We start from the raw sequence: 16,807 nt of genomic DNA, 5'->3' as shown, positions 1-16,807 counted from the left end.
TTCTCCTTGTACTTAAATGCCTATTTAGTTCCATTTGGGCCATTTTCTTTGAACTAAATGCAAATGAGGGAGGTTGCATCTATTTCATAATCTCCCTTTAATCAAGATCACTACGAAGCATCAGCCCCCTGGGTGATGGGTGACATAAATCATATTAACTTAATTCTGTGTGTTTCATTAAAGGATTTGGTATTTTTATGAACCAGAATATCTAGGTCACTGCCATAGAAGCTTCAATCAAGCTGCGGATCTCATGGAGTCAATGACGTGTTGCTTATTTGATGAGATGAAGATGAAGTGCCGACTCCCACCTCATACTGGCCTCATTAATACATGGTTGCTTTAAGAGTTCATGAGTTTGGAAGAGACAGTTGGGTCCTGGCCCCAGGGAACAAAGAAGAAATCCAGATCTTATACAGTGTGCTGGACATATAACAATTTTTGCATTCTTTCCCCCCTCACCATTGAAATCTATGATTTCTCTATTCAATGTTTTCTCAGCAATCCAAAAAGGCAAGGCCAGCAGCATGCAATCTGAAGAATCCTGCCTCTATATCCTTCTCCACTTAACACTGTCTACCATGGAGTCATTTGGTTTCTTTTTTATTCCTAGAAGATGAAGAAATGATGACATCCCAAACCTCATAATTTGTCTATACTTCCACTCAGGCACTTCTGCACAGTATCTAAATATTTATGTTTCTTTGTCAAATGACAGGCAAGAATGTTTCTGTAATATTTATGAGAACATAGGAGTTGTTAAGAGAAGAATCTTTGCCTCCTACAGAAGGGACATAAGAAAAGCTCGGAAGAAAGGTTGAGCCCACAGTTTACAAAGGTTTCAAACATCTAGGTGATTATCATCATACGGTAAGAGCATTTGACCGGATTGTATGCAGCTAAAATTACTACCCAGCATCACGTAAATGCAGTGTTAGAAGGATTTCATAAATTAGGAAATCTGGAAGCATCTGGGAGAGTGGATGGTTCACTTTGGGTGGCAAGGATGGCAGATATGAGGTTTTCACTGGAAAATAAGCCAATTACACATGCCATTTCCTTTCCTCAAAATCTCCAGGGTCACTGCTGGACATAGAACTTTGGAATGGGAAGAAACTTCCAGAGCTCTGTCCTCTTCCAGATGATCAGAATACAGGTACACACGGTGCACAGTTTCTCAGGGTTGTTGGTGATGCCAGACCAAGTTCCCTATAGAACTGATGTCTGTGGATTTTTTTGAATAAACACAGAAATTGAACCCCTTGGACTTAAATGGAGTCTCACTCTGTCACTCAGGCTGGAGTGCAGGGGTACCATCTCGGCTCACTGCAACCTCCACCTCCCAGGTTCAAGTGATCCTCCTGCCTCAGCCTCCCAAGTAGCTCGGGTTACAGGTGTGTGCCACCACACCAGACTAATTATTGTGTTTTTAGTAGAGACAAATTTCACTATGTTGTCCAGGCTGGTCTCGAACTCCTGACCTCAGGTGATCCGTCCACCTCAGCCTCCCAAAGTGCTGGGATTACAGGAGTGAGCCACCATGCCCAGCCCTTATGTGGGTTCCTTCAGGCCTCCCAGTTAGTGTCAAGGAACTGAAAGTTACCAAATAACCACATCCAGGCAGTGAGTGGCCACATCCCTCATCCGCCATGACTGCCTAACCGACCACCTGCTTCCTGCTGGGCAGCTCCTCTTCCTTATCCTCCCTCATCCTGTTTTCCCGGGCATAGCTACATTCCTTCCTCCCTAGAACAACCCTGGTTTTGGTGGGTTGGGAAGATGGATTTGACACTTATCTCCTGTCTCCTTAGTGATGTCACCCAAATAAAGCCTTTTTTCCTGGCAATATTCAACTCATTGATTGCCTTTCTGTGCAGCGAGAAACAGGCCCGAGACTGAACCCCTGGTGTTCGGCGTCACTGGCAGTCAGCGTTCACTTCTCTCCAAAAGGCACAATGCCTCCCTTATGAAGAAGCCGAAGAAACAGTCATCCACAAGTCACTTGGAAGTGTCCACTATCACCTGGGTTAGGATTTGAATTCTTCTAATAGGGTTTACAAAGAGCAGATTTATCCAGGGGATTTGGCTTCTTAATTTGGTTCAGGAACCACTTTGAGAATCTTATAAAACATTTTAGATCCTCTCCGAGAAATTGCACATACAAGCAAATATTACTGTTTGCAATAAGCCTCTTACTCCAAGTTAAGACCTTATGGCCTAGATATTGAAAGGCTTTATGTTTTAATGGAAGCTTTGACACTAGCAGCAATAAATAGAGGATTGTTGCCTAAAGAAAGCCACTTCTTTGAAGTTAAATGCGGTTATTGTCCTGGTTACTAAAGCAGCAGCATTAGAGATACTTTAGAAAGCTCAGGTCCTTCGTGAGTCTACAGTCACTTCCAGAAATAAACAATGCCACGGGTCTTTCGGGACCGGTGCTTCTCACCCCTGGGCTATGCGTAAGAACAGAAAATCAAACACCTCATGTTCTCACCCATAGGCGGGTGTTGAACAATGAGAACACATGGACACAGGGAGGGGAGCATCACACACTGGGGTCTGTTGGGGGGAATTAGGGGAGGGAGAGTGGGGGCTGGGGAGTTGGGGAAGGATAACATGGGGAGAAATGCCAGATATAGGTGATGGGGAGGAAGGCAGCAAACAACATTGCCATGTGTGTACCTATGCAACAATCCTGCATGTTCTTCACATGTACCCTAAAACCTAAAACGCAATAAAATATATATATTTATATTTTTTTAAGAAAAGAATTCTAGAGAAGCTTTTCTGAATTATACATGCCCAAGAAGACATATACACTTCACAGTGTCAAAACTTACAACAAACTACAGTAATCGGTATTGTTTTGGCATAAGGACAGATATGGAGACAATGAAATAATATGGAAAGTCCAGAAATAATCCCTTATATTTATGGTCAATTTATTTTTGATGAAGATGCAAGAATTGACTTTTGACCAAGTAGTGCTGGGACAATTGGGCGTTCACCCAGAAGATAAATAGATAATGTCTGCTCTCTGGGGAGAGTCTCAGCCATGTGCACTTTCACTTCTGCTTGTTTTAATCAAGATCCACGGGGATTCTTATATTCCAGCTCCGGTTGAGATCCATGCTACAAGGTCAATTTATGAGAGTTGCTGTTTTCATTTGCATCTTTTTTCTAGCTCTCATTTTTCTGACATGGTTTGGCCATAGGATGTTTCTGTTCATCGAACACTCTAGATAGTAGCCAGCTGCCCCTGATGGTGCCGGTGCAGAATGAGAGCATTAAAATGGGATCCGAGGCAGCGGGGAGAGAGAAAGGAACACATGGCTTCAGAATCCAACAGAACCCTCATCGGTTCGTGGCTCTACCACTTACTGTGTGTTACCTGGAGGAAATGATTTAAACTCTTCTAGCTGCAACTTATTTATCAGCAGAACAGGAAGCAAAGTATATTTGCTAGTGTTTTGCAAGGTGTCAATGAGATCGATGTTTTCTTTGTTTATTTGTTGTTGTTTTCAAGACAGGGTCTTGCTCTGTCACCCAGGCTAGAGTGCAGTGGTGCAATCTTGGCTCACTGAAACCTCCACATCCCAGGTTCAAGTGATCCTCCTGCCTCAGCCTCGAGTGGCTAAAATTACAGGTGTTTGGCACCATGCCTGACTAATTTTTTGTATTTTTGGTGATGACAGGGTTTCACCATGTTGGGCAGGCTGGTCTTGAACTCCTGTCCTCAGAGGATTCACCTGCTAGAGTCTGCCAAAATGCTGGGATTACAGGAGTGAGCAGCTGCGCCCTGCCGAGATAAACGTTTAACAGTTCCTTGCATATCGCTGCATACAGTTAGTGCTCAATGAATGTCAGCTGTTCTAACTGTTGTTGCTTTTGTTATTCTCATTATTGCTACTAAACCAAGGAACTGAGGTGAGAGATCTTATGAGATGTGGATTCAGTACAAGGCAAATTAATTAATTTGCCATAATTAACATAGGTCTCCTGATGCTTCAACCAACCACTTCCTTTTAAACCGTTTTCGTTATCCTATTCTTTAACTCCTTCCATTTGCAAGCTCCTCGTGAGAATCTATCGCCTGGTGATCTGAGATGAAACAGTTTCATCTGGAAACCATGCCTCCACCCCGATCCCTGGAAAGATCATCTTTCATGAAACTGTCTCTGGTGCCAAAAAGGTTGCAGACCTCTGTCTTAAAAGATACAAGCTGTCAGACCTGGGCCTGACATGCAGTTGAATCGTGGCTATTGTTTTTGTTCTTTTTGTCTATTGGAGATTTGGAAACAATTGATTTTTTTTTGTCGTTAATTTTTGCTTTCAGGTTGTCATAAGATTTATTTTATTCAACTGTAAAACCATAGAGCTCTAGGACAAGCTCGTCTTGTCTAATCCGCAGCCTGCAGGACGCACGCCGTGCATCGACAACTACAGGTGAGAAAGACGAAGCTTGGATTAATTCAGTACTGTGGTCCGGGCAGAAAGTATTCAACAGAGCGGAGTTTTAGACGTAGGTTCGTTTGTCTCCTGATAAATTACCTACTTTCTCCTCAGCACTCCATAGCAGGACAGCTTTGAATGCAGCTCAATGCAAATTCCTAAACGTTTTAAAACGTTCTGAGATTTTTTTGATGGTTTTGGTTTTTAGTTCATCAGCTATCGTTAGTGTCAGTGTATTTCATGTGTGACCCAAGACGATTCTTCTTCTTCCACTGTGGCCCAGGGATGCCAAAAGTATGGACACCGCTGCTGTAGAACATTAAGCTCTAGGAACCTTAGCAAGACTTTCGTTCAGCTCTTCACTTTGTAGTGGAAAAATCAAAGCCCAGGATGGTGAGAAGATGCCAGGGGCCGCATTGCAGAGTCAGAAAGATAAATGTAACATTTTGCACAGGTTGCCTCAAGAGAGCCTCTCATGCCTCCAACAGCCCACACATGCAGGTCCTGTCTGATCTTTCCTTTTTGGGGGGGCCTGAGTATTAATATACATATCTTTTAAAATGTTAAGCTGATGGCTGGTCCGAAGGTAGTGAGTTATCTCAATTGATCGTTAACAGTCAGTTACAGATCGAACTCCTTGTTCTACTCTCTCCCCCTTCTCACTACTGCACTTGGCTAGTCTTACAAAAATGAATAAATAAATAAAATAAAAAAATTTTAAGCTGAAAACAAGGATAGTACCCGTTTTTGCTTTGCTTTGTCTTTACTTCTATTTAATGTCTCCAAATCTCTAATAGTTTAGATTTTTATGTTTTCATCTTGATTTGTTATGAATGTTTTTTAAAGGAGATGATTTTTAATAATGTATGTAACTGTTCACTGTTTTACCCTGTTTTCTTTTAGAACCTGTCAAAGCCAAAATACCATTTGGGGCTATGCCAGATGTTTCCCCACCAGGTCAGAAAGGTAACTATATTTTTGTTAACTGGAAAGAAAGAATTAAAACACATATGTAATATATAGTATTTAATTATATATAGTAACCTTATATAATATATGTAATCATATGTTAATAATAATATATTATTTAGCCTTAAAATGTTGTTAAGTCTTTACCCAACCTTGATAATAATGGTTTGTATGATTCATTGCTGGTCAAACTTACCAGCCACGTCATTTACAATCCAATGTTTATACTTTATAAACCAATTCAATTCTCAGCAAATGCTCCAATCAGTGGTTGACATTTTTTCGTTGAAAAACTCATGTTTAAATTTTAACTCTATTAGCTCTCTGACTTTTAGGGAAAGTCATCAGAATCTGAGTTTAATCTTCCTCAAATGTGAAGTAACAACAATAATAACACTAATAATCATATGTATCCCTAGAGTTTCAATATTATAACCATGCCTTTGTGTACATAGAGACAGACTGTTCCCTGTGAAAACCCCATCCAACCTCACAGCCTCAGCCTCCGAAATAAATACCAGTGAACTCAAACAATAACAAAAACACGCCTAGGTCTATACAAGCCATATCCAGGTTTGAATGAAAACATTCTGGCCACGTTTTTCATACAATAGCTTATATTTCTCTTTTGAAGAAACACATGAACTTTGGAAGGGAAAGGTGACAAGATATCAGCAGCCTCTCTGAGACATAATGGGCTGTAATTGTGGGTGACGCAGAACCTCTTGTGAGAGACAGTTATTCTGCCCTAGGCCTCTCGTGACAGAAAACCTTCATATTGACTCATCCACAGATGATAAAGAATGAGACACAGGGAGAACAGGCTGACCCAAAAAAATAATCAACCTAGAAATCCAGAAACGGAAAGGCCCAGGAGAGGGATTAAGGCTGCAGCCAAATCTCTTCTTAATTTTGTTAATCAGACATTTGTCAGCACAGGGCACTTTGCAAGTGTAGAAAAATCAAAGCTTGTGAATAGGGCCTGGCCCCATCTTATTACTTTCTTTATCACTGGGGAACATTTCTCAAGTTGACTTCCTAAAAGGCATGTAGGCTTCTGTTTCATGTGTGAAGATAATTATTTCTGTCACGATGAATACTTTAAGCTGTCATTCCCAGCTCCACCCTCAGACCACTCATAGCTTTCAATAAAAGGGGATACACTGCTCTGTAACAGAACAGCTTCCCTGTTTTATGGACCTGGGAGGAAATGTAATGAAAGCAAAAATGTTTCCCAAAACTTGCATGCCAAAATTATTGGTTGGTTATCACTGATTTTTCCCAGTATAGAATCACAGAATATTATCACTGAATGAGTCCTTAACAACTACAGATGAGAAAGATGAAGCGTGGATTAGTTCAGTACTGTGGTCAGGGCATGAAACTACTAAGCAGAGTGGAGTTTTAGACATAGGTTTATTTGTCCCCGATAAAATTACTTACTTTCTTTGCACCGCTCTAATACTGTGACAATGTTGTGTTGTAAAAGTTAATGAGATGTGGCACAGTGGCTCACGCTTGGAATTCCAGCACTTTGCGGGGCTGAGGTGGCTGGATCACATGAGTCCAGCAGTTCGAGGCTGCAGTGAGCTGTGATCGCACCACAGTACTTCAGCCTGTGCAACAGATCAAGACTCTGACCCTAATTAATTGATTAATTTTTAAAAAGTCAGTTAAACAAGAAACTTGGCCTGGCTGTCTCACATACTGGCTGGCTAATTAAGCACCTCAGGACTGTGTAAAATGGATCTGATAACTCAAAATTTGTTCCATTCTGAAACAATCTCAAACTTCTAGAAAAGTTGCAACTCTAGTACAAAGAGCTTTCTTGAAACTCTTGAGTTTCCAACATGATGCAAATCTAGTGCTTCATACCCTGAAAACTTCAGTGTGTTTTTCCTACAAACAAGGACAAAATCAACAACACAACCACCAAAGTCAGGAAGTCAGTGTTGGTGCATTTGTGTTTCACTGGTTCTTTCATTAGCGTCCTTTTCAGCAAAAGGAGATTGTTCTGGATCACATGCTGTTTTTACTTGTCATGCGATTTTAATTGTCATGTCATGCCTTCCCTGCAATCTGGGACAGTTGCTGGGTCCTCTCCCAACTCTCCTGATCTCAAAACCTTTGTGGATCAAAGGCCTATTATTTCGCAGAAGAGCTCTCAGGCTGCTTTTGCTGATGTTGCCTCATGAATAGATTGGCAGCCACATTACACATAGGCGGTGTGCAGTCTGGATGGACTCTTTATAGATGTTAATTTTGGTCACATGGTCAAGGTGCTTTCTCCCTGGATCCTTCAATCTAATGGCATTTTTCCTTTATAATTGATAGATATTTAACGGGAGGATATTTAGAGACTATGTAAATAGCCTATACCTTATCCCCTTCTAAGTTATTCATTTAGCTATACCACTATAAACTCATGGTTTCTCATTTTACTCAATGGAATACAGTTCTTTAAAATATTTATTTTAATATTCTCATTGTCCAAGATTTGGCGATATGTATATATACACTTAGGACCAGGCTGAGAATCTAATCAAGAACTCAACTTCTTTTACAATAGCTGCAAATACACACACACACATGCACACACAATAGCTGCAAATATATATATATATATACACATACACACACAGACATACACATACATACACACACACAGACACACACATACATATACACACACACAGACACATACATATACACATATCCATACACATACATATACACACACACATAGACACACAGACACAGACACACACACATACACACACATACATATACACACACAGACACACATATATGCATACACATATGCATACATATACACATATATACATACATATACACTCAGACACACACATACATATACACATACACATATGCATACATGTACACATACATATACACACAGACACACACATACATATACACATACATATACACATACACATATGCATACATCTACACAGACACACACACATATACACACACAGACACACACATACATATACACATACACATACATATACACATACACATATGCATACATATACACATACAGACATATATACACACAGATACACACATACATATACACATACACATACATATACACATACACATATGCATACATATACACATACATACATATATACACACAGACACACACATACATATACACATATACATATACACACACATACATATACACACAGACACACACATATATATACACACACACACACAGACACACACACACACATACATACACACACACACACACACACACTTAGGAATATACCTAACAAAGGAGGTGAAAGATCTCTATAAGGAAAACTACAAAACACTGCTGAAAGAAATCATAAACACTAACAAATGGAAATACATCCTATGCTCATGGATGGATAGGATCAATAGTGTGCCGAAGACCACCTGACAGAAGCAATCTACAAATTCAATGCAATTCCATCAAAATATCATCATCATTCATATGACTAGAAAAAAAATTTAAATTCATATGGAACCAAAAAAGAGCCTACATAGCCAAAGCAAGACTAAGCAAAAAGAACAAATCTGGAGGCATCACACTACCCAACTTCAAACTATACTATAAACCTATCATTACCAAAACAGCATGATACTGGTATAAATATAGGCACATAGACCAATGAAACAGAATAGAGAACCCAGAAATAATAAAGCCAAATACTTACAGCTGACCGATCTTTGACAAAGTGAACAAAAACATAAAGTGGGGAGAAAGGACACCCTGTTTAACAAATGCCACCAGGATAACTGGCAAGCCACATGTGGGAGAATGAAACTGGATTTTCATCTCTCACCTTATTAAAAAATGAACTCAAAATGGTCAAGGATTTAACTCTAAGACTGAAACTACAAAAATTAAGGAAGATAATGTCAGAAAAACCCTTCTAGACATTGGCTTACACAGGATTTCATGGCCAAGAACCCAAAAGCGAATGCAATAAAAACAAAGATAAATAGCTGAGACTGAATCAGACTAAAGCACGTTTTCATGGTGAAAGAAACAGTCGGCAGAGTAAACAGGTAACTACAGAGTGGGAGAAAATCTTCACAGTCTGTACATCTGACGAAGGACTAATATCCGGAATCTACAATGAACTCAAACAAATTAGCAAGAGGAAAACAAACAATCCCATCAAAAAGTGAGCTAAAGACATGAATAGACAATTCTCAATAGAAGATACACAAATTGCCAACGCTGAAAAAAAAAAAATGCTCAGTATACTAATTATCAGGGAAATGCAAATCAAAACCACACTGCAATTCCACCTTACTCTTGCAAAAATGCCCATAATCAAAAAATAAAAAACAACACATGTTGATGTGGATGTGGTAAAAAGGGAACGCTTCTCCGCTGCTGGTGGGAATGTAAACTAGTACAACCACCATGGAAAATAGCTGGAGATTCCTTAAAGAACTAAAAGTAGAACTACCGTTTGCTCCAGCAATCCCAGTACTGGGTTTCTACCAAGAGGAACAGAAGGCATCACATGAAAAAGATACTTGCACACATGTGTTTATAGCAGCAAAATTCACAACTGCAAAACTGTGGAAGCAACCCGAATGCCCATGAATCAACAGTGGATAAAGAAACTGTAATATATACATATATACATGATGGAATAGTACTCAGCCGTAAAAAGAAATGAATGACGAGCATTTGCAGAAATCTGAATGGGATTAGAGACTATTATTCTAAGTGAAGTAACTCGAAAAGGCAAACATTGTATATTGTCACTCATAAGTGGAAGCTAAGCTGTAAGGATGCAAAGAAATAAGAATGACCCATGGACTTTGGGGGTCCGGGGGAGGGTGGACAGGGGGTGAGGGATAAAATACTAGAAATTGGGATCAGTGTGTACCACTCTCCTGATGGGTGCACCAACATCTCGGAAATCACCTCTGAAGAACTTACTCATGTAACCAAATACTACTTGTTCCCCCCAAAACTATGGAACTTAAAAATTAAAAAAGTTTTTTTTTTAAAAAGAAGCTTACATTTTTTAAAAAATCTGAGTTCCTTCTGGGCCTCTCAAAAAGTATCAAAGAACTGAAATTCACTAGGTCATTCCATCATGACTCCAGGCCCCTCGGTCATCAGGCTTTCTACCTTACCCCTCCTCAGTTCCTGCTTGATCAAACATTGTTACATTTCTTCCCTGCTATGTAAACTCCTAGGTGCTGTGGGTCACTGGCTACAGCACCTGATTAAAGCCTTCCTCCTTGGCAACACTCATCTTAGTGACTGGCTTTCTGTGCAGTGAGTAAGGGGACCTAAACCCGACTCCTGATATTTCAGCAGCAAAAAACTCTGTATAAGGGCACCAGTACTGTGGAACTAGGGCCCACCCTAACAACTTCACTTTAACCAGACTGCCTCTGTGAAGACGCTGTCTCAAAGAAGATCACATTCGGAGGTACTGGGATTAGGACTCTAACATACAATTTTGGGAGATACAAGGACACAAACCTCTGTCTGCCTCCACTATGTCATACTGGATGCCACGTCCTAGGACTTACACTCTTCTAGGGCTGTCGGTGGTGCACGCAGAGCTTTTACAGAGGCTGTCCTCCATGTATTGATTCAGGGACCCGGCCCCCTTCAATACGGCGGTTCAAGCATCTTCAGCAAACAGTTCCAAGGCCATGACTGTGTCAAGCTGGTGAAAGGAAAAAGAGCAGAGTAGATCAAACCTTAGCGGGCGTCACGGATGCAGCCTGGTCCAGAGCATGGCACTCACATTGTGTTGGCCAGAACTCATCTGCGTGGCCAGGGTAGAGGGAATGTGAACAAAACATGCTTCCAGAAAACAGAGAAGTTGGTTTCGGGGATCACCTCGGTAGTGTCCTCGACAGCAGGCTCTGTTCCCGATTACTCAGGAAACACACTGTAGTCAGGAAACGAAAATTAAGAGTATTGGTTGCAAGGTCTTCAAGAGGAAGGAAAAAAAGATGCCCTTTCTACGCGCTTATTAGGATATTCTCGATATTTTAATTACCAATTTGTGTCCTGCCAAGGAAAATGATATTGAAGGAAAGAGAGGTCACTTGTTCCCTGAGAACGTCAGAGATTCTGCTCAGGTTCTACCCTGACACATTTCGTTGCTGCTTCGTTTGTTTGCCCAGATGGGTTATTCAAATCTGGATTCGAATCTCTAGCCTTCTCCTGGGAGGTCATTCTCTCCCTGGGGCTCCTGTTATCTCTACTTTATAATATTAATGATAACTGCAACCACCAGCAGGGTCGTGCTAAAACAAGCCTTATCTTACAAACCTGAAACTCACTGCTGGGAATTTTTCTTAAACACCGTTATGCATAACAATATTTTTAATGGGGTGATTCCGACCAACTGGTTCACAAAACTCTTGTCGTTTTTTGAAGCAGAATTAAATTGTGTTACGCATAAATTACAGATGGCAGGAGGGCAAAGACGCTGTGTGGTGAATGAATTAAAGCCTTCGGTTATGAAGCCAATGTGCTAGGTATGGGGAGGGAAGGCTGAGGCTGTGAGAGAGGAATGTTTTCAGACCTCATGGAAATTGGGTCTCAAGTCCGTGAGGACTAAACACCTAGGAGAGATCATCACTGCAGAAAGGAAGGATTTTCTTGGCTACAAAATATTACGAGAAAAATGTAAGGTTTCTTTTTTTAAATCTTTCGTGAGATTGTAAAATCCTCAAAGGTCAGGTTACTAAGCTCAACAGACTTTGCAACTCATTATATATTTCACAGGTAAGAAGGAAATATAGTGCCTTGGGACACTTGGGTCCCAAGAGAGTCTGAGTTTATCTTTTGTGTGTGTGTAGATGGGGTCTCGCTATGTTGCCCAGGCTGACTTTGATCTCCTGACCTTAAGCAATCTTCCCACCTCAGCCTTCCAAAGTGCTGAAACTACAGGCATGAGCCAGCACACCCAACCTTCTCTAAACAGCAACCTCAAATTAAAATGAGGTCCATTTTGAAGGCTTAGAGATTGGGTGCGCCAGGGAAAATATTTGATTTCTCTGTAGGCCTTGCCTTTGTGGGGATGTAAGCTCTGCTCATTCAGCCTCAGAAGTATCTCTCAAAGCGTGGCCTTTCCCACCATCTGGACAAACTTGAATCTTCGCATTCTCACCTTGACTGCCCACAACTTCTCACTAACCCCAGCACCTATAATTTGTCTCTTCTCCCACTCTCTTGCTGACTACCCTCCACACTGCTGCCAGCAACATGTTTTCTTTTTTCTTTTCTTTTCTTTCTTTCTTTTTTTGGTTGAGACAGAGTCTAGCTCTGTTGCCAGGCTGGAGTGCAGTGGCACAATCTTGGCTCACTGCAACCTTCACCTCCTGGGTTCAAGTGATTCTCCTGCCTCAGCCTCCTGAATAGCTGGGACTACAGGCACCCACCACCAGCTAATTTTTTTAATTTTTAGTAAAGACGAGGTTGCACTGTGTTGGCCAGGATGGTCTCGATCTCTTGACCTCGTGATCTGCCGACCTCAGCCTCTGAAAGTGCTGGGATTACAGGTGTGAGCCAACACGCCTGGCCCCAAGGACGTGTTTTCCAAAATGCAATACTGATCATGCAAGTTAGGTCTAATGTTCTATCATGAAAACTTGATTACAATGATAGAGTCTGAAATCTCGAAGATGCTCCAAGAGACTGTGAAAGCACCTCTCCAGTCTCGGCTCTCTACAGGGTCCATGCTTAAGCCTCATCCCATGGACCTCTGGACCTCTCTATCCGCCTCTGCTGTGTGACACTCTTCTAGGGCTGTCAGTAGTGCATGTAGAGTTTTATGTAAATCAAAAGGCCCCTTCCCCCAGCAGGATAAGCCAGTGCCAGGCCACCTTACTTGGTAGCAAGCACTGGCACTGGATTTCAGCCCCACTTGGCCCCTCATCTGCACAGTGGCTCCCTAGGTCCTGAGCTGTTCCTGAGACTGCTGTGAGCTTCCCTCTTCCTTTTTCTACATGAGCAGATCAAATGTCACTTTCAACCACTCCCAGGTAGAGCCTGTCACTCCCTCATCTTTGATAATACAGTACTCTAGATATTCAGATATCTACTATTTGTTCCTCTAGTTGTCAAAAGACCGTGAGCTCAAAAACAATGTATTTGGATTTTACACACCTTTTTTTGTTTGTTTTATGATTTTTTAATCCCCAGTTTCAAGCACACTACCTAGTATGGAATAGCTGTTCACTAAGTGTTCCATAGGGAAGGAGGTGGGAGAAAGGAAAGAGTCATTGATCTAAACTTGTAAAGAAAACTGGAAAAAGATCGATTTCCAACAGTGTTGCGGAAATTAATAATTAGGAAAAAGTAGATTACTATCCTACACTATTCTGAAGAAAACAATTCAAAAGGCTTAAAAATTGAAAATTAAAAATTATGAGGGATTTAGAAGTACTTAAATGCCCAAAATATAAATATTTAAGAAGAAAAATTTAATGAAAATCTGAAACTGTTGTAAGGAAACAAAAATGTAATGGAAATTTTGTATCTAATATACAGATAAAAATAAGATGTTCGGAGCATGATACCAAAGCCAAGAACTATAAGACAACATAACACTTACACAAAATGAAACGATAGGAAACAAGTTAGAAACATTTTATAACAGACAAAGAGTTTGTAACTTTCTTATAAAATTGTAAGTTAATAGCTCTTATAAATCAGGTTTGGAAAAGATGACTTCAAGCAGTTGGGAGGCCAAGGCGGGTGGATCACGAGGTCAAGAGATCGAGACCATCCTGGTCAACATGGTGAAACCCTGTCTCTACTAAAAATTAGCTGGGCATGGTGGCGTGTGCCTGTAATCCCAGCTACTCGGGAGGCTGAGGCAGGAGAATTGCTTGAACCCAGGAGGCGGAGGTTGCGGTGAGCCAAGATCGCGCCATTGCACTTCAGTCTGGGTAACAAGAACAAAACTCCATCTCAAAACAAAAAAAAAAAAAAAAAAGAAAAAGATGACTACAGTGAGAAAAAGTAAAATATATTCATTTATTTTTACTTTCAGTTACATTAAATAATTTGAAATCTTTGCTCTTTGGTGCATGCAAAGTTCAAATTATTACTTCTTGATTTATTAATTCTTTAATCATCATAAAATATAATGTATATGGTCCTGGTAATTTCCCTTGCCTTCAAGTCTATGATGTTTGACAGTAATATAACAATTCCCTCTTTCTTAAGATTGGTCTTTGCATGATATAGCTTTTCCATACTTTTACAAGTATGGCTTTATATTTTAAGTACATTTATTATAGATAGCATAGGTTGGATCTATTTTACCCCCTATGAAAACCAATTTCAATTGTGGTGTTTAGGCCATTTAAACTTAACATAATTATAAATGTTATGTTGAAGTCCACCATCTTGCTATTTGTTTTTTAGTTGACTCATCTGTTCTTTGAGATTTTTTCCCCCACTCTTTTTCTGCCTTTCTTCAGATTGACTGAATAATTTTAAAATGATTTTCTTGTATCTCCACAATGTATATTTTGTCCGTTACTTGTTTTGCTGGTGGTTCCAGAGATTACACTATGTCTTCTTACCTTATCATAATCTGTCTCCCAATAATATTATATCATTGCAGGTAAAGTATAAGAGCCTTATGACGTTATATTTACATTTCTCTACTGTTTACTGCCATCCACATTAACAGAATCAGGGTGGAGCATGCAGCATATGATCATCAAAATGTACAGAAAAATATAGGACAAAATATTAATACCCATTTATGATAAAACCTTGTAGCCAGCTAGGAATAAAAGGCACTTCTTCAATTTAACAAAGTACGTCTATGAAAAACAACTAACAACGTGCTTGATAAAGACTGATGCTTTCTCCCTGGGATCAGGAGCAAAAAAAAGATGTCTTCTCTTACCACTTCTATTCAACATTGTGCTGGAAGTTTTGCCCAGTAAGGTGAAAAAACAAATAAAATGTACACGTGTTTGAAAGAAATAAAGCCATCCTCCTTTGCAGATGACATGATTGCATATGTAGCTAATCCTAAGGAATCTACAAAAATAGCTGCAAAATAATAAGTACATTGAGAAAGCTTACAAAATGCAAGTTCAATATACAAAATTTAATTATATTTCAATACACCAGTAATGAACAATTAGAAAAATGAAATTTACAAATGAATGCTATATTAAAATTATTTAATAAAATATGTATAAAACCTAAATACTGAAACCCAAAAAACATTGCTGAGACAAATTAAAGAAATAAACCATCTCTGTATTAGTCCCTTTTCACACTGCTATAGAGAAATACTTGAGTCTGGGTGATTTATAAGGGAAAAGGTTTAACTCACAGTTCCACATGGCTGGCGAGGCCTCAGGAAACTTACAACTATGGCAGAAGACTCAGGGGAGGCATGCACCTTTTACATGGTGGCAAGAGAGAAAGAGAGACAGCACAGGAAAAAATGCTATTTATAAAGTCATCAGATCCTGTGAGAACTCACTCACTATCATGAGAACAGCATAGGGGAAACTGTGCCCATGAACCAGTCACCTCCCACCAAGTCCCTCCCTCCACATGTGAGGATTACAATTTGCAATAAGATTTGGGTGGGGACACAGAGCCAAATCACATCAGTCCTCATGGATTATTAAAATATCAATTATCTCTAAATGGATCTGTATATTCAAAGCCATCTTAATGAATTTCTTACAGGCTTCCCTTAAAAATGACAAACTAATTATAAAATACATATGCAAATACAAAGAATGTAGAGTACCCAAAATAATTTTGGAAAAGGAGAATAAAGTTAAAGGACTCACATTGCCTGACTTCCAGAATTACCAAAAAAAATATATAGTAATTAAGAAAATGTGATAGTAACTTCATAATGGGCATATTATCATGGAACTAAAAGCAGAGTCCAGAAAAAAAACCGTGCGTATATAGTTAGCTACTTTTCTAAGAAACCAAGTTAATGTAATAGGGGGAGGATAACCTTTGAATAAATGGTGCTAAAACAAAACAAAACGAAAATGAATTTCAACTCATACTTTACATCAGTCACAAAATTATTTCAAAATGAATCCCAGTTATAAATGTGTTGGCTAATGCTAGAAAAATTCAGAGAGAAAATGTAAGTGATCATCCTTACAACCTTGTAATAGACAAAGTTTTCTCAAATGAAGCACAAAAAAGCATGAACCATAATAGAAAAAAAATACTCTGGACTTCGTCAAAATTAAAACTTTCTGGCCCTTGGAAGATACCATAGATACCATTAAGAAAATGACAAGGCAAGCCACAGACTAGGAAGACGTATGAGCAATATACATCCGACAAGGGGTTTGCATCCACTGTGTATAAAGG

At 39.7% G+C, this 16,807-nt stretch overlaps 1 long non-coding RNA gene across 1 annotated transcript in view; it reads left to right on the top strand.

The window, feature by feature from the left end:
- Positions 1-751: 751 nt before the first annotated feature.
- Positions 752-16,807, top strand: part of LOC118155239 (uncharacterized) — a 28,089-nt gene continuing 12,033 nt past the window's right edge. The window contains exons 1-5 of the long non-coding RNA XR_013520415.1: positions 752-870; positions 1,079-1,156; positions 1,878-2,026; positions 4,337-4,446; positions 5,356-5,418. This is a non-coding gene — a long non-coding RNA (uncharacterized LOC118155239). The remainder of the gene's footprint in view (positions 871-1,078; positions 1,157-1,877; positions 2,027-4,336; positions 4,447-5,355; positions 5,419-16,807) is intronic.

Source organism: Callithrix jacchus, chromosome 7 (genome assembly GCF_049354715.1).
Source record: "Callithrix jacchus isolate 240 chromosome 7, calJac240_pri, whole genome shotgun sequence".
NCBI lineage: Eukaryota > Metazoa > Chordata > Mammalia > Primates > Cebidae > Callithrix > Callithrix jacchus.
Note: the sequence above shows the minus strand (reverse complement) of the source record. Positions and strands in the feature narration are given on the sequence as shown.